Source organism: Juglans microcarpa x Juglans regia, chromosome 2S, assembly GCF_004785595.1.
Source record: "Juglans microcarpa x Juglans regia isolate MS1-56 chromosome 2S, Jm3101_v1.0, whole genome shotgun sequence".
Taxonomy (NCBI): Eukaryota; Viridiplantae; Streptophyta; class Magnoliopsida; order Fagales; family Juglandaceae; genus Juglans; species Juglans microcarpa x Juglans regia.
In genome coordinates this window covers 23,641,997-23,661,199 of record NC_054597.1, presented here as the reverse complement: position 1 = coordinate 23,661,199, position 19,203 = coordinate 23,641,997, and the positions used below count along the sequence as shown (strand labels likewise).

Sequence of the window (19,203 nt, the reverse complement as noted above, 5' to 3'; positions counted from 1 at the left end):
AGGGGTGTAACTGGTCGGTTCAGTCTGGTTTTGAAGAAATTTTGAGATCAAACCGGTATATACCGGTTTTGAAAATTTAAGAACCGGTACAGACTGATTCATTACTGAAACCAGAACTTTCGATTTCGGTTCGGTCTGGTCCGGCCCAATTTTTCGATTTACCATTTATAGGTATGATACTATATATATTTAATGTTATATTTTTTTTAATACTAAGGTTAATTGTGAGAATTTAGTATTTATAATTAACAATTACTAATACATTAATATTCAATTATACTAGTATAATATAAGTAGTGTCTAACTTATTAGTGAGATTAATAAACTTGAATAATTAGATTGTAATAGTATAATTAGTGTCTAATTATTCTAGTATATTAATTTTATGTTATAAAATTAATAGAATTGAATAATAAGATTAGAATTTTATGTTATATTAACTAGAAATGTAGCATATAATATATATAAAAATTATATATAATATAAAAAATTCAAAATATATGTACCGGTCTGATTCAGTTTAAACCGATTTTCAAAATATAAAAATCAGTACCACTCCGGTTTAAGACCGGCTTTCGTTTTTAAGAACCGGTACCTCAACAGGCCGGTTACAAACTAGACCAGTTCGGTTCGGTCCAGTTCAATCGATTTTTCAGTTTTTTCTTACACCCCTAGAAGAGATGAAACCATCTGCAGATCCAAACAGCCCTTAAATCTGTGGTAGTTGCTATCAAGTTTGAGTGAAGATTTGGTATTGGTTCAACAGTTTGGAACTAATTTCAAATACTATTATTTGGTCTTGCTTTTGAATCTTAATACTGCGTGGTACTAATTCATGCATGTACAGATGAAATATCTTTGATAATTATTAGACTAATGTTAGATATAGCATAGTGTTTAAGTTTCACGCATTTTTTTATATAAAAAAATAAAATTCACCATTAAAAAAATTAGGATTTTTTTATGTAACTCTCAAGTTTAGCCATTTTTTTTAAAAATATAATGCGTGAAATTTGCACATCTTAAAACTATATAAATCATTTTCCTAAATATTATAGCCAACTGATGAGGTGCAGCAAATTAGCAATAGCCAAAATGACCGGTTTTAACACTACTTAAGGGTAAATATGTATCACTAGTTTGTTGATGCTACTTGTCATTTAAAATATAAAAAAAAAAATCATAAAATTAAGAGAATTATTCTAACTACAAAGTGATATATAAAAGTAATATCATAAACTGATGTGATTTGTTATAGTTTGTCAAATTATAAAATTATTTTTATTATAAAATAGATATAACAGATCATATAAAAATACGTCAATTTGTAGAATTATTTTTATATTATATTAAACAATGTCTTCGAGCAACGAGCGTGCACCATATCTAATATATATTGATTCTAATTCTTTATGTGAAAACTCCAGACCGTAGTGTTTCATAAAGTAGCTTTATGTTTTCTTTTTGCTTTATACTTTTTGTAAATAATTATATTTTGTTATGTGATATTTTCTCTGTTTCTTTGTCCTGTACTTGGCTAAGATGCAATGGTTAAGACCTGAGACTTCTCTAATCATTGTTAGAAATAATCCTCAAACTTATAATTAATTATAGCTTTCGGAGAAACCATATATTTATAAATTAAAGTGACTTAATAATAATAATAATAATAAATTATAATATGACGTATTCAAATTATATCAATTTATAAATTTATTTTAGAGCATTTCTCATTCCTTCATCATTAGTACTGAGGACTTCGAAAAAAAAAAAAAGAAAAAAAAAAAAGCACTATAAAAGACAGTGATAAGTGCCAATAAGAAAAATAAAAAGAGCAACATGTTCATATGATGAAAGACAAGGCTGCAGCAATGATAGAAACAGTGACATATATGCATGGCCCTTTAAGATGGATGTATGGTCTGGGCGGGGGTTGTGGACGCATTCTTCTGCAACAAACTTTCAATTGCTTGTGGGAGAAAGTTAGTTGGAGATAAGATATTGCAATAACTAATTAATGAGGACGGGTGGTGGCCATCCCATGCATTTGAACATCTTAAATAATAGTGAAATTCATTATTTATTTTTATTATTTTTCAATCACACCACACCACACCACACCACAATACTAAGATGTTTCACATTTTGAGCAATATTACTTTAAATAATATTGTTTGCATGATTTTTTAGTATGGCAAGTTTTATCTTGTCAAGTAGACAATTGAAGAAAAACAATACCCACAATGAACCGAATTGATAAAGATAACGTAATATACAGTTTTAAGATGTATAAACTTCGCGTAAAAATGTTAGTCTTTTCACGTAGGTTTCAAATTTTTCGTATTTTTTTTTTTAAAGAAGTGAATTAGATATGTACATTCTAAGACTGTATAAATCATGAATAATGGTAGGATTACTACCTTACTACTACTCATCTACTATTCTTTTGAATTTGATTTTTTTTAAATTTTTTATTTTACTTAATGATTAAGGAAGTGAGTATTAGTAAAATTATATATTAATTTTTTAATTTTTTCTTAGTGATTAAGGATATTAAAAAAATACTTTAAAGAAAATAATAAAAAAATAAAGAATTTGAAATACACTTAGATAATAGATCAATAGTAATAGGATAGTAAGTCTATCACTGCCCATAAATCATTTCCCATTAATGATCATTTTTAAGGTGTGAAACTATTAATGAATGGTTGGTTCCAAAGATATAGGCCGGTTGATTCATATATACAAGGCAGTAGCATCGACACAAATATGAACGAACATGTAGCAGAATGAAAAGTCAAAGTCTTTGGCACGTTGGTTTAAACGAGGTACAGGACACAAGGCTACGCGCCTACGAACGAATGAAGTACTGTAGTCCACTTATGAATAAGAAATTAAAAAAATATTGAAAACTTGTTATTCCTATTCGAAATGTAACTGAACTTATTATTAAATTTTTTAAATAAAACATAATAAATAATTTAATTTTTTAAAATATAAAATAATAATAATATTAAAAAATAATATTTTATTCCACCCATTTAAAACTACCTCAACTCATCCTTCAATCAAATGGTGTCAATATTTATAAAAAAAATAAAATCAGCTATAAATATTAAATATTGCGGTTCTACATCACTCTAGCTATAAATTACGGTCTTAAACAATCAAAACCTCCACAGATCGATCTAGCAAGGATTGAGAGATCCAAGACTAGTGAAGAAAGCTTAGTGCCCAAAATGGGGAGAAGCCCTTGTTGTGCTAAGGAGGGCTTGAACAGAGGTGCTTGGACAGCTCAAGAAGACAACACTCTCAGAGAATACATCAGAATCCATGGTGAAGGCAAATGGAGAAACCTTCCCAAAAAAGCAGGTACTATTTCTATACATTTTTTTTTTTTTGTCTTTTTCCTTTTTGGTAGGAAATGAAAAGTTAAAAGGGTTTTCTGTTTCTGATATGGGAAAATCATGACATAAATGGTTTGGGATTTTGGAGATCAGGTCTGAAGAGATGTGGGAAGAGCTGCAGGCTTCGGTGGTTGAATTACCTGAGACCAGACATTAAGAGAGGTAACATATCACAGGATGAAGAAGAACTCATCATCAGGCTTCACAAACTTTTAGGGAACAGGTTTTGCATCTTTTCCTTAAAAATGTTTTTCTCTTTCAGAAATTAAACAATTATAATGTAAAAGCTAAATGTATTTCTTTCTTTCCTTTTTAGATGGTCTCTGATAGCTGGAAGGCTTCCGGGCGAACAGACAATGAAATAAAGAATTATTGGAACACAAATCTAGGAAAAAAACATCAAACCCAACAAACCAGAACTGTTCCAGATCCTAATCTTTGTTCAACTTCAAAGCCAGTACTCAACAACATCAAGGTTTCCTCCAACACAGGAGCCTGCTCATCTCCATCGCCATTGACGATCATGAACTCTGATGATCATGGTGTGATCCAGACCAAGGCGTTTAGGTGCTCTAAAGTCCCTCTCACCCCGGTAGTACTGCAGGCACAGCCAAACAAGCACCAACATTCCATAAATAATAAGCCCGCCGAATCCGGTGCGTTAATGGATGAATTTTTTCCATTTTCATGTCGAGAAGAAGATCAAGTTCATAATCACTCGACGGATTTCGGAGACATTTGCTTGTCGGATCTTCTCAACTCGGACTTCTCAGATGTCTGTGACTTCATTTTCAGTGACAACAACAGTAATGACTTGTCTCCTTCTTCAGACCAACAACCTCTTTGGGTTTCAGAGGAAATGCTGCAAGCTGATTGGACAGTTAGTAATTGTGTTCAAACCAGTATCGTGGCTCCCAATATCCAGTGCTTCTCTTCACTTCTTAATTCAGGAGGGGAATTGCTTTAAGAACAGTACATGGTGCAGTCAAAACTGGGTCAAAATATGTTGATACTAATAAATAGTGGCTTCAACTTTTCGGGATCTCAGTACTGCTCATAATTCCAGTTCTGTAAGATGTTATTTATGACTTTTGCTTTTGGTGATCAGGATCTCATGTGTTAAGCAGCTTCTAATTAATAAAGCATAATTAATTATTGTCTGTGTTTTTTGGTCTGTGGGAATCATTTTGAGAGAGTTTTATTATATACAATTCTGCGTATTAATATTATTATCTTTATATTTTAAATTTAAATTAGTATTATTTTTAATAAAATTTACTTTTTGATCAATCATATTAAATGAATTTACGTATTAGTGATCAGAATTATTTATAATTAAAGAGGTAGCTAGATTAAAGATGAGTTGAGATAAAAATTAAAAGTTAAATAAAATACTGTTAGAATATATTTTTTTAATATTATTTTTGTTTTAAAATTTAAAAAAATTAAATTATTTATTTTATTTTAGGTAAGAATTTAAAAAATTATAATAATTAGATGAAATGAATTGAAAAATTTTGTGAAAGTGAATGAAATATATTGTTTCACAAAGACATATACATATGGACTGGGACCAGCGTGTATTGAATGTTTTTTAAATATTTTTCTTAACATTATTAATTATTATGAAAAACAATTATACAATGTTCACTAATAGACAATTTTTTAACCATTAAGAAAAAAAAAAGAAAAAAAAATCAAAATACTCGAGCAGTCATTTTGAGCGGTTACTTTGAGCTAGGGGACCAACTATCATTTTCCCACATATATTGTTGGGGTGTAAATGACTAATGAGTCCAACTCACAAAATTCATAAAAAGAAAAGTGCTAAAACTATAAATAGATCACGTAAAAGTTATAAACCCATAAATTGAGTTTCACACAATACGTTATATATAATTTTCAATAAAAATAGTTATATATAATTTTTAATAAAAATAGTTTTATAACGTTACGTATCAAATCAAATCATTTTATTAATTTATTTTTAAAAAAAATCTTTACCTGGCTAAGCCATTTCTCAATGGAAAAATAGCCAGTCAGTCCTATGTGCTAGGAAATAAGCACTTTAATCAAGGAAATGTCATTGGAAATGGAGGCTCCACAAAGTCTTAAAACTCGATCCCTACATTGGGTTTCTAATTTCCATGAACGAGATAAGTTGACTATGCCAGGTTTGGAAGAGAGATAAAGATGAAAATTTTTAAATAATAGTAATATAGTTTGTGAATGATAGTGAGATAGTTTGAATTGAATATTTTTTAAATTTTGAGAAAGATTGAAGAAAAAATTGAATAAAAAATATTGTAAAGTTAAAATATTGTAATAATATAGTTTTATAATATTATTTTTGTTTGAGATTTCAAAAAGTTAAAATTGTTTTCTATTTGAAAATTTGAAAAAGTTGTAATGATTAGTTTAAAAATTTTATAATAATTAGTTTAAAAATTTTGTATTTGAATTATGTTTGAGAATAAGATAGGATGGAATAAAATAAGAATATCAGACGAGAATTTTATATCTCATCTCATACCCCAGATATGTCCTTAATAATCTCATGATCAGGATTGCTGACCCTTCGACATTCGACAAACGTCTATGATTTCTTTTTTTTTCTTTTTTTTTAATAAAAAAAAATTGCGGGAAGAGATCTTCATTGGTCTAACCTTCATCAATACGTATATATTTTTATAATGCAACAAAGCTATTATATATTCTTAGTGTAAAGACTTCTCTCATGTGCTTGATTACAAAAAAAAGTAATAGCCTGTTTATTGGGTTAGTTGCAAATGATTTCCATTATTTCTGTCACGAGAAACACAAACTGCCAAAGTCTTGCTAGGAAGATGGGTATAAAGCATTATTTGATTTGATTTGATTTTTAATAATCACGTGCATGCATGTGTATATCTAGGGCATTAACGTAGCTAGGCTTTAACATCTTTTCATGGTGACGTTTGAATGTTATAAAATCCTGATAAATTAATGTGATTGATAATCATAAACTTGTGTGCTTGTAACATAGGACAATAATTTCATTTTTTTTCATAAACAGATAACGTAAAGGAATTGAAAGGACACGATAATAAAACATAACTAGTTCTACATGTTGTGTCGGTTGCCGACTAATAAGACACAAATAAATAAACAAAATCATTAAACATGATTAAATCGAAATACTAGAGTACTCAATCAATTAGTGTTAGGTCCAATTTGAGAATCAAGAAATATCAATTAGATGGAAAGATGCATCACTAAACATCTAAACAATGAGGTAGATGATAGGTCTCTTTGAAACGCGGCCTCGAGAGACATATATACGACTTTCTCAAATTCGATCTCAAGGAGTACTACGTACACGTCTTTAATTGGCTTGTCCACAATGACATGATCCATTGATTTTTAGTTTAATTGATGTCTTCATAATCGTACATAAGTCTTCTCTTTGTAGAAAAAGAGAGAGGCATCACTAATATAATCATTATTGCAGGTGACGTATGCTACATTCCACAAAAATTAAGATAATAAAAAGAATGCATGTCTAATTACAATTTTATTGAAGGCAATATTAAAAAAATAAATTTTATATGTGAATATCAAATTTATTATTTTTTTTAAAGAGAATACGAGAATATTACATATATTATTTCTCTTGATATTTATTCTACAGAGGAGTCAAGCTAAATGATCCCGTTTAGATGTTGAGTTGAGTTTTTTATAAATATTAGTGAGTTAAAATGATAGAGTGAGTTTTGTGAAGTCCACCTAAGATTAATTTAGATGTGTTTAAATGTTAAAATGAGTTAAAATATATTTATAGAAAGTTGAAAAAGTTGTGAGTCTCGCGTCTAAAAATGTATTGAATTGAAAAAAATTCTGAATCTCACGTATAAAGAACTTTTAAGTCGAGTGATATTTAATAATTTGTGAATTGTGTGTTTAAATGTTAGATTAAATTTAAATTTAAATTCAATTCAGATGAGTTGAAATGAGTACATGTTCCAAAAGAGGAGTGCATAATGCATTACTCTCTCAGTGTCTCATGTGTCAGCATGTTATGATCTGATAATTCACGGACATCATGATCTAATGCCCATTACCTATAATTTCTATTGACGAACATGTGAACATGGAGAAAAAAATTCTGTCTCGGTATGTAGGTGAATAATTAAATGGATGGACCAGTAAAAGAATGTAGAGCTCCATAGGCTATTAAGATTGGAAAATGTATTTAAAAACAAATTATATATTGGTTTCTTTAAAGAGTTTGATCCTAAAAATTTTAAAAGCCATAAATATAGGTTTCTAAAAATCATATTTATAAAAATATATATAGAATAATATTATATACTACCCTATTATTCTATTTAGATCGTATTTAAATTAAAACATTTTTTCATTATTTATAATAGTAAAAAATTAGTAATTCTTTTTAATATCCATAATATTCCAAACATAAATATTATGAAAAAGGTTACTTTGCTGTCCGTAACATATTATTCAAATCTAACGTTTGGTATTTTTTTTATTTTATTTAGTCATTAAAAAAGTAATTTTAAATGTATTAATATATATTTTTTATTTTTTAAAATACTTAAATCTATTAAAAAAATATGAATAAAAAATTAAAAAATTAAAAAACAATAAACGGTTAAGTGGCCCGATTCAAATATTATATAGCATCGCGTGACTGTATTGATTATTGAAGAGACATTAATGCGTCATGCAAAAATAAAGAAAGCTAACGTGTGTGACTCATCTTTGTCGAAAATCAAATCAAATCAAATCACATCTATTATATTTTCATTTACTTATTATTATTTTTTTTTGTTTTCAAAGCTCTCAACTGTGTCTCAGTCTCATGGTCCTATTTTTGGTAAACACACGCAAACAGCTCATCACATTCTATTATTGTTTATTTCCTTTTTTATTTGTATGAATCTTTGCTGAAAACTATGCCCACTATTTATAAGAATAATTATCATTATCTTCTGGTTTTTTATCTGTCACATATAAATTAATCAAGATATGGTCCATATCCGTGAGGTTACATTAATCAAGATATATATATATATATACACAAAATCAATGATGTAACGTTGGTGTTGGTGTCCCCAAGACACCCATGCATACGTTTCACTGTTTGGGACAACCTGGGTCGCACCCTCTCCAATCGTATACAAATTGACGGTACTCCTTAAGCCGGGCCCCAGTGCACTTCCCCGTAAAAAGCACAATAAAATCCTGCTACGCTCCGCTCCACTTCCCCACCAAGTCATAAATTCTTCTTTTAATAATATTTCTTTTAATAATATAAAGAGTAATACAGTTTAGATTCTGCATTTCTAATATATTCTATTTAAAAAAAATTAGGATTATCATTAAATTTTTTATTTATTATTTATGTAAATTTTAGATTTATCAACTTTATTTTAAAGAGAATATACCATCTTATGATTAAAGATACTCCTTCATGATTTTATTAGAATATGATATTTACTCTTTCAAAATTATCGTTACGAATATTTTAATTTTATTTTAATAATTAAAGAAGAAATTATTTGTAAACTTGTATATTTTTTTTTTCTATTACGAATGGTAAAATAATATTTAAATAAAAATAGAAAAATTCACATGCAATGAGGCACGCACAATGACACATACTGACAGCCCCTGGCACTGTCCTATATTATTATTAAAAAGGTTTGTCCTATTGTTTATCTCTCTCAACATGAATTACACGGTGTGCGTGAATATTGAAATCAGTTGAATTAAATTGAATTATGATGATAAATTATTAGAATATTATTTTAAAATTTAAAAAAATTAAATTATTTATTATATTTTATATTAAAATTTAAAAAATTTATAATAATAAATTGAGATGAGTTGAGATGAATTTAATAATTAAATATACCCTATATATTGATTAAGTCAACCTATCAAAAGGATAACGAGTGATTAGGTTAGATTTAAATAAAGACAACCATTGTATAATATAATACTAAAATATCTTAAATTTCGCAATTTTTAAGGTTCACCTAATCAAGTCTTGGGTTTGATAAGTAATTATTGTGCGTTTTGTTCTTATCACAGCTATCGGCCCAAATTCAAAAGGAAGAAAAAAGTTCTACCTATTTTCCCACGTCGTTATCGATTGTTTAAATATATGGCCCTTTGAGCTTGTTTTTTGAATAATTGAATATCCTACTTATTTAGACTAAAGCCATCTTACCTAATACTTTTTAAACATGTAGTAAACTTTCTTGAACGGATTAAGATACTTTCAACCCATTAAAGTTATTGTTCAAACTAAATAAGTTTAATATCTATAAGAGATTTTCTAAAATCCAAATTACAAATTGATGTAGCTCGGTATAAAATGTAAGATATACTTTATAATAAAATGAGTTTTACAATCTAATGTACCATATCAAGATATATCAGTTTAAAAATTACTTTTATAGTATTCTTTAATAGGCTAAACATTTCTCTTAAAACTTTAAGATCTAAAATGTAAAAAAAGTAGACACATGAAGTGCATCATATAATATTTATTTAAATGTTATGACTAACTATATATATATATAAGTAATGCTAAATACTGAAAAACAAAATTGGGATTCATCATTAAAAAAATAGTTTTTTCATGTGGATCTCAGATTTACTCATTTTTTTTAAGAGAAATGCACAAAGCTTGTAATCCTAGGACTGGAAATATCACTTCACACACACATCCACCTCTCTCTCATTTTATGCTCTAAGATTTAGGAAGGAATCTTACGTTACATGAACTAATCTTTAAAAAAGAATAAAAAAAAAAAAAAAACTTATTTTCTTATTTTGGCAATAGTTGTTTATGATTACTATATCTTCATTTAAAAGAAGAAGATTGTAACATTTTCACTTACGATATATTCAACGGACGTTAGTTGAGGAATAACTATCTTTAACTTTGATCTAGTCTCCAAGATGTGTTATTGTACAAAGTAGTCTTCTTTCAACCACTCCTTTGTGAGTTGGTAGAGAATAAGTTTTTCAGTCTGTGCCTATTCATTGGACTAAGGGAAAGTATTCCTTCTTTCACCTTGATGGAGACAACAGAGAAGGATAGAAGAATTGGAAGAGATCTGTGAATGTCTTTATTTGAATGAAGAACACACCCATTGATGTCAACCTCAAAGACATGGAGGAGATGAGGAGAGAGGGGGTCGGAGTTTGGTAGGCAAGATTTGTTCAGAGCACACAATTGGGAAGGAAGTTGTTTGAACAACCATGGAAAAAATCTGGAAGGTTAGCAAATCGATTACGTTCCATGAAATTCACCCAAATTGTATCATCATCACCTTTGCCACCCTAAGGGACAAACACTGTGTGCTAGCACCCTATTTATCCTGAAACCGTTCGACAAAATCACTCAACCAAATTTGTTAAAATTTTATCATGAATCCTTTTGGGTTCAAATGCACAATCTTCCTCGCTTGTATGAATTGCCAAATATGGGAATTGATTGGAGTCTCGATTGGCAAAGTATAAGAGACGGCTGCTTAAGAAGATGGTGTGGGCTGTGGAAGTTGTTTATGAGTGAAGATTGCCTGTGATCTAAGAAAGGTTATCACTTGAGGCATGACTGTGAACCTTCAAGGTCGAAGCATGAGGGTGCCTTTGTCATAGAAAAAACTACCGAGAATGTGTTTCAAATGTGGACGAATTGTGCATGACAATCAGGAATATATGAGCTCTATCTCTAGTAATGGTAAGAGTAGTGGGAAGGGAAGCCAATTCGGCCCATGGATGAGGGTCGTGTTGAACATACGTAAAACATAAGTGGCAAGCCCAAAGAAGTTTGGTGATGATTCCAGTGGATTTTCCAGATCTATAGAAGGATCACCATGAAGATGATAGTATAAGGAAAGTTGTTATTTCTCCAAAACCAACGCAATCAAGCACAGCAGATCAAGCCCCTAAATCTCGAATATCTGATTCTGCGTTTTCAAATTCTTGATGTGTAATCTGTACAGCTCATAGATGTTAATGTATATCTATTAGGCAGTTATAGGATAGCCTTATTTTCAGGCTTAACTCAAGTCTTTCAACTTGTATATATACCTGCATTGGAAATGAGAAAAGTGTGAGCCATTTCATTCAAAAACATCTTCTCTACTTCTCCATATGGTATCAGAATCACGAGCATCTTTTACCTCAGCATCACTTTCTCTTGAGTCATCTTCTGACACTAATAGGACCATGGCTGAAAATGAGAATCATGATAGGGAAGTAGTAAATCAGAATAGGACACTTAGAGATTATTTACAACCTGTTAGAACTAGCACACCCTCATGCATAATGCAACCTTTGAATGCAAATGACTTTAATTTCAAACCTGGAATGATTCCATTAATTCCACATTTTCATGGCATGGAATCCGAGAACCCTTACCTTTATATCAAAGAGTTTGAAGAGGTTTGTTCTACATTCATGGACTGGACATGCACTGAGGAGGTTATTAGACTAAAGTTGTTTCCATTTTCCTTGAAAGATAAAACTAAAACGTGGCTAAATTCATTAAGACCTAGAACCATATGCACATGGCAGGAAATGCAAACTGAATTTTTGAAGAAATTCTTTACAATACATTGGACAAATGCACTTAAAAGACAAATCATGAACTTTACCCAAAAAGATTCTGAAACTTTTTATCAAAGTTGGGAAAGGTTCAAGAATCTTTTAAATGCTTGTCCTCATCATAATTATGAAAATTGGTATGTGATAAGTTTTTTTTTATGAAAGTTTGACACCTAAAATGCGCCAATTTGTACAAACCATGTGTAATGGAGAATTGTTCGACAAAGAGGCTGAGGAAGCATTTGAATATTTTGATTATCTTGCAGAAAATGCTCAATCTTGGGACACAACTGATGTGCATGATATGTCTAGGCAAGTTGAGTCTGGTCATGGAAAATATACTTTAAAAGAAGATGATGATCTGCGTGATACATTAACCTTGTTGTCCAGAAAAATGGAAGCCATGGAATTGAAAAAAGTAAATGAAGTGCATGCTATCCATAAAAATTCTGAGAAGTGTGGCATATGTGAGGATCATGGGCATTCAACTAATGAGTGTCCCAAGATCCCCGCTGTCAAAGAGGTATTGTTGGACCAATCTAATGCTGTAAATATGATACATAAACTATATTTTGGTCCTTACTTTAATTCTTACAATCCAGGATGGAGAAACCACCCAAATTTTGGGTCGAGGAGTGACCAGCAAGTAGCTCCAATAGCCTTGGCTCCAAGACCCTCTCAACTTACAATTCAAGCACCTCCAATGCAAAAGAACGGACTTGAGGAGACGGTACAACAATTGTCAAACACCTTGCAGTAGTTTATGCAAGGTCAAGCAACAATCAACAATCAAAACTCTCAAGCGATAAATGACATTCGGAGCACACTTACAAAGATGACTACGTCATGGAGCTCTCAAGAAAAATGAAAATTTCCTGCACAACCTCAACCCAATCCACAAAGTCAGCCACTTCAAGGAGCTGTTGAGAGTTCAAATGTAAGGCAAGTGAAGGCAGTCACTACTTTGAGAAATGGTAGTGTGGTGAATATTCCAGCTCAAGGTTCAAACAAGGCTTGTAATGTCTCTAAACCTGTACAAAATGAGGCTTAAAAAGGGTGAGGTAGAACAAAATGAAACTGAAAAGATTTCATGTCCTGTACTTGCTCCTTTTCCTCAAAGATTGACTCCTCTGCACAAAGACAAACACCAATTTAAAATTTTAGAAATATTCAAACAAGTTAGGATTAACATTCCTTTGTTGGATGCTATTCAACAAATTCTTACATATGCTAAGTTTCTAAAAAATTTGTGTACTGTTAAAAGGAAATTAAATGTGCAAAAGAAAGTTTTTCTTACTGAGCAGGTCAATGCCATAATTCAGAGCAACACCCCACCAAAATATAAAAACCCTGGTTCACCAACAATTGCTTGTGTTATAGGAAGTTCAAAAATTGGTCAAGCATTGTTAGATCTTGGTTCAAGTGTGAATTTACTGCCTTATAATGTTTATGAGCAGCTTGGTTTAGGGGAATTAAAACTAACTCTTATCATTTTACAACTAGCGGACATGTCTATTAAAATGCCAAGAGGGGTTATTGAGGATGTCTTAGTTCAAGTGGATAAATGTTTTTTACAGATGTTCACTTGACACCAAAATCTTCTTTTCAAGCACCTGTGATTCTTGGAAGACATTTTCTTGCTATTTCAAATGCATTAATAAATTGTAGGAGTGATGTTTTGAAACTGAGTTTTGAGAACATGACTCTTGAACTAAACATTTTTAATATTTGGTGGCAACCTCATGACTTAGAAGATGTACAAGAAGTAAATTTGCTGGAAAGCATCCTTGAGGAAGAGGCTTTTTTGGCATACCAGCCTACTGACCTACTGTTTGAGTTAGAAAATATTTGTGATCTCATCACTGATGACACCCCTATTGATGTTTCTCCTGTTTTTAATGCAGAAAAGAAATTTGAGACTAAATGGAGGCCAAAAATTGAGTAGCTCCCACCATTGACAGCAAGTTTGAAGCCTTCAGAAAATGAAATCCCAACACTAGAGCTGAAGCCATTGCCGAATGACCTGAAATATGCATTTTTGGATCCAGACAACACCTTCCCAATGGTGATTTTAGCCCAACTCACTCATGACCAAGAAGGGAGGCTGATGGAAGTCTTAAGGCAGCACAAAGGTACTATTGGATGGACAATCACAGATATAAAAGGTATAAATCCTTTTGTGTGCACTCATAGGATTTATTTAGAAGAAAATGCTAAAGTCTCTAGAGAGATGCAAATGAGACTAAATCCTACCATGAAAGAGGTAGTAAAAACAGAGATTTTGAAACTACTTGACGTGGAAATTATCTACCTTATTGCAGATAGCAAGTGGGTAAGTCCCATTCATGTAATTCCAAAAGAATCTGGGCTTACTATTGTGAAGAATGAGAAAAATGAACTGATTCCTACTAAAATTTCAACTGGTTGGCGAATGTGTATAGATTATATGAAGTTGAATGCCGCCACTAGGAAAGATCATTTCCCTTTGCCATTTATTGATCAAGTGTTAGAAAAAGTTATTGGCCATGACTTCTATTGCTTTCTTGATGGATTTTCTTGTTTTTACCAAATAGAAATAGCACTTGAAGATCAAGAGAAAACAACTTTTACCTGCCTGTTTGGCACTTTTGCATTTAGAAGAATGCCTTTTGGACTATGTAATGCACCGGTTACTTTTCAAAGATGTCTGCTTAGTATTTTCAGCGACATAATTGAAAATTGTTTGGAAGTATTCATGGACGATTTTTCAGTATTTGGTAGTTCTTTTGATGCATGTTTGACCAACTTACAAGCTGTTTTACCCAGGTGTGAAGATAAACATTTGCTTCTCAATCGGGAAAAGTATCATTTCATGGTTCAACAAGGCATAGTTCTTGGTTACATAGTCTCATCACGAGATATTGAGGTTGATAAAGTTAAGATCGAGCTTATCTTCAAGCTTCCTATACCCAAAACAGTAAAAGAAATCAAATCATGTCTTGGGCATGCTTGGTTTTATAGGAGATTCATTCAAAATTTTAGTTCTATCTCTAAGCCCTTGTGTGGGTTACTTATGCATGATGTTACTTTTGAATGGACATCTTCTTGTCAAAATGCTTTTGATAAGTTGAAAATTTTGCTCACTACAGCCCCTATCATGCAACCCCCTGTTTGATCTATTCCTTTTGAGATAATGTGTGATGCTAGCGATGTAACCATAGGAGCTGTTCTTAGATAGCGTAGAAATAAGTTCCCACATGTCATTTCTTATGCAAGTATAACTCTAAATGGAGCCTAAAGAAATTATTCTAGCACAGAAAATGAATTACTTACTGTAGTTTTTACATTAGACAAGTTTCAAAGACAAGTTTCAAACTTATATTCTTGGTTCTTCTGTGGTTGTTTTCACTGACCATGCAGCGTTAAAGTACTTATTGTTGAAGAATGATGCTAAACCACGTTTAATCCGATGGATTCTTCTTCTCCAAGAATTTGACCTTATCATCAAAGACAAGAAGGGTAATGAAAACATAGTCGCCGACCACTTGTCTCGGCTTACATTTGCTGAAAATGAGCACACTGCCCCTATCATTGACTCTTTTCCTGATGAACAATTAATGTCAGTTAAAAATTTGCCTTGGTTTGCTGAAATAGTTAATTTTTTGGTGATAGGACAAACACCACCCCATTGGAGTACTCAAGACATACGGAAATTCAAGCATGAGGTAAAGTCATTCTTCTATGATGATCCTTACTTGTTTAAATATTGTTCTGACCAAATCATAAGGAAATGTGTGTCTGATCATGAAATACAAGCTGTTCTTTCTTTTTGTCATAATGAGGCTTGTGGGGGACATTTTTTTACACATAAAACCGTTGCAAAAATTTTACAAAGTGGGTTTTATTGGCCGCATATGTTTAAGGATGCGTATAATTTTTGCAAAACTTGTGAACCATGTCAAAAATTAGGCACAATTACTAAGAGAAACATGATGCCTTTACAACCCATTTTGGTCATTGAGATTTTTGATTGTTGGGGGATTGATTTTATGGGGCCATTTCCATCTTCTTTTGGTTATTTGTATATCCTCGTATTTGTTGATTATGTTTCTAAGTGGGTTGAAGCCATCCCATGTAAAACAAATGACTATAAGGTAGTGCTTAAGTTCTTGAAAGAAAATATTTTTGCTAGATTTGGCATGTCTAGAGCTATCATTAGTGATAATGGAACCCATTTTTGCGACAAATCCTTTGCTGTCCTCATGAAAAAATATGGTATACACCATAAAGTTTCCATTCCATATCACCCTCGAACAAATGGGCAAGCTGAATTAGCTAATATGAACTTAACCCCAACAGAAAAGATTGGTCTTTAAGTCTAATTGATGCACTTTGGGCTTAAAGAACTTTAAAACCTCTCTTAACATGTCCACTTATCACTTGGTATATGGAAAATCATGTCATCTTCCTGTTGAGCTTGAACATAGGCATATTGGGCTGTTAAACAATACAATTTTTCCATTGACCATGCTGGTTTTGTGAGAAAATTTTAGATTTCAGAATTGGATGAGTTTAGGCGAGATGCATATGACAATTCTAAATTGTCAGAGGAGCGCATGAAGTTGTTGAAAGAATTTTGAGCCAAATCAACAAGTCTTACTTTACAATTCTCGCCTCCATCTATTTCCAGGCAAATTAAGATCGAGCTGGAGTGGTCCTTATATAGTTAAGGCTGTGTTTCCATATGGAATTGTTGAGATTACTAATCCTCAAAATAGAAATACTTTCAAAGTCAATGGCCAATGACTTAAACATTTTTTGGCAAAACTTTCACATGAGGATACTTCCATTCCTTTGGAAGATCCCATTTATTCTCATGATCCTTAGCTCATTTTTGCTTTGCTTTGTTTTTTTTTTTTTTTTTTTTTTTTAATTTTTTTTTCTGCTTTTATTTGTTTCACTTCTATGTTTTGTTCTTTCTTTTTTTTTTTCCTTCTTTTTCTTCAGTATATCTTTTCAGGTTCAGCACTGTTTATTTTATTTCTGGTTTCATTTTTACGTTCATGATCCCTTCTGCCATCTCAGGTATTTTCCTTTGGCCCTATTTTCTTTCATGTCTTGTTTTATTCATGATTTGCAGTGAGGACACTGCCCATTTTTAGTTGGGGGTAAGAAAAGTCTTCTACCATTAGTCTCTTAGGATTTATAATTGTGGGGTTTGAATTTTTTGTTGCTGCCAAGTTACTATTTTCACACTTCTCTACTTAAGATCATATAGTTGTAGTCTTGGGCTACACTAATTCCCATTGGTTTAGGTTTAAGTTCGACACTAGACCTTATGATAAGTCTTAGCAACTCAAACTTGGGAAATTTATTTCAAATCTATTGATTGATGACCTTAATTGACACGAGCAGATCTTTTTGTTGTTTGTTTGATGACAACCAGTGGTTTCTTCTAAGCAACTAGCAAGAACTACAATGAACCATATCTTAATGGCCTAGGAAAAGTGTGATAAAAAAAAAAAAAAAAAACTAGTTGTAAAAATACATGAGAAAAGGGACAGGCTAGAGATCATGCACACAAAAAAAAAAAAAAAAAAAAAAAAAAGAAAAAAATGGTGCAAGTACATTGGAAAAGGCTGCCTATCACCGAAATCTTTTTTTTTTTTTTTAAAAAAGGGTCTTTCAAAGTGTGATAGCGTGAAAGCCGCCAATGTAATGGTTTTGAATTGGAGTAAAGACCTTTTGGTTTTTTTTGAAAAAGTTGCTAGGCTGAAACTATTGTGAGAAATCTTGAAATTAACAAATGGCAATCTGTTCACACACTTGATGCACTCAAAAATCTTCAGCTTAAGTACATTTCCCTTATTTGAGCTCTAGAGAATTTTATAAGCTTTTGTGTTGAGCTAAAACCTGACTTGACTACATTCTAATGCCTAGGATTTCAATATGATTGATCTTTTGTAGAGATTTTTGAGTTTAGTGGCTCACTCTTGGATCCTTCAATATTTTTATTGCATTATTTGCTAGAGACTAGCAAAAAGCTAGTTGGGGGTAAAAAGCTAGTTGGGGGGTGTGATAAAGTGTCATAAACTACATAATTAAGCTGCTAAAGTGAATGAATTGTTTAACCAAAAAGTGAATTAAGCACTTAATTATGTAGTAATTTTTAGTACTTGACTCAATGTTAAATTCTAGTATTTTGCACTTGAAAAGAGTCGTAATGCAGCTGGTCTACACCAATAATTAATATCCCAAAATATTACTCTCATATATTACTTATGTTGCAGGGCATTGTGGGAAAGATGTTAAAAGCACATGGGTATTCTTGGAAATATCCCACTAGCACAACAACATCCAAAAGAAGGCATTAGAAACTCACGCACATGGGACTGAGTGGAAGGAGTGTGGCCTCACAGGTGCAGAGTAGCTCATGTGGGTAGCTTCTGGACATGTGGATCGTGGCTTCAAACCATGGTAGGAGACGCAGCACACGGGATGGAACCAGGGCTGGAGACGCAGAACGTAGACGCGAGAGCAGAGGCTGGATTGAGTAGCTCAAGATGCGCACTGCAGAGGGAAAGAAAGGGGAAGCGCGCACTATAGACGGAAGACACGGGACACGAAACACAGAAACGGACGCGCAGTATAAAAGGAAATTTTTTTTTCGTGCGCCATCTCTTTGGTTGTTTTTCATTTTTTCTCTTAGGGATTTGAAGCTTCTAGACTTTTGGTTTTGAGATGATTTTATTTACTCAGTGATTCAAGAAAGTGGATGAAACATTTGGATTCAAAGATGTTAGGCTAAATTTCTAAGCCTAGGTTGTGGGGAGTAATCCAGAAACTGATTGGCATGACTTTGCTCATTTTCCATTGATTTTCATTTCACATCTTATTGAGTTGTAATGTTGTTATATTTGGAGAAGCTTGGAATTCTTTCTCATGCATTTTGATTAGTTGTAGACATTAGGCACAACTGATGCTTGATCTGATTTAAGATTCTGATAGTCTTCTTTTATTGCTCAACTGACTTTACAACTTAGTAGGGAATTTGGGGCTAAGATATAAGTTGTGCTTGATTGGTTACATTTTCCGATCATGATCCTTTCGTATGGGTTAGTGGTTGAGTATAAGAGGGATTTTAGCATTTCTATTGTCAACATGTGAGAGGATGAAAATTGTAGCTTAGGTG

The 19,203-nt window shown here is 31.8% G+C and overlaps 1 long non-coding RNA gene, 1 other non-coding gene and 1 pseudogene across 2 annotated transcripts; 2 read left to right on the top strand and 1 right to left on the bottom strand.

The window, feature by feature from the left end:
• Nucleotides 1-374: 374 nt before the first annotated feature.
• Nucleotides 375-18,877, top strand: LOC121251663. The gene is made up of 4 exons (XR_005938075.1): nt 375-387; nt 9,708-9,712; nt 17,427-17,437; nt 18,771-18,877. It is a non-coding gene; the product is annotated as an uncharacterized LOC121251663 (long non-coding RNA).
• Nucleotides 3,151-4,563, top strand: LOC121251661 (annotated as a pseudogene).
• Nucleotides 12,054-12,160, bottom strand: LOC121253769. Its single transcript, XR_005938488.1, has one exon. It is a non-coding gene; the product is annotated as a small nucleolar RNA R71 (small nucleolar RNA).
• Nucleotides 18,878-19,203: the final 326 nt, after the last annotated feature.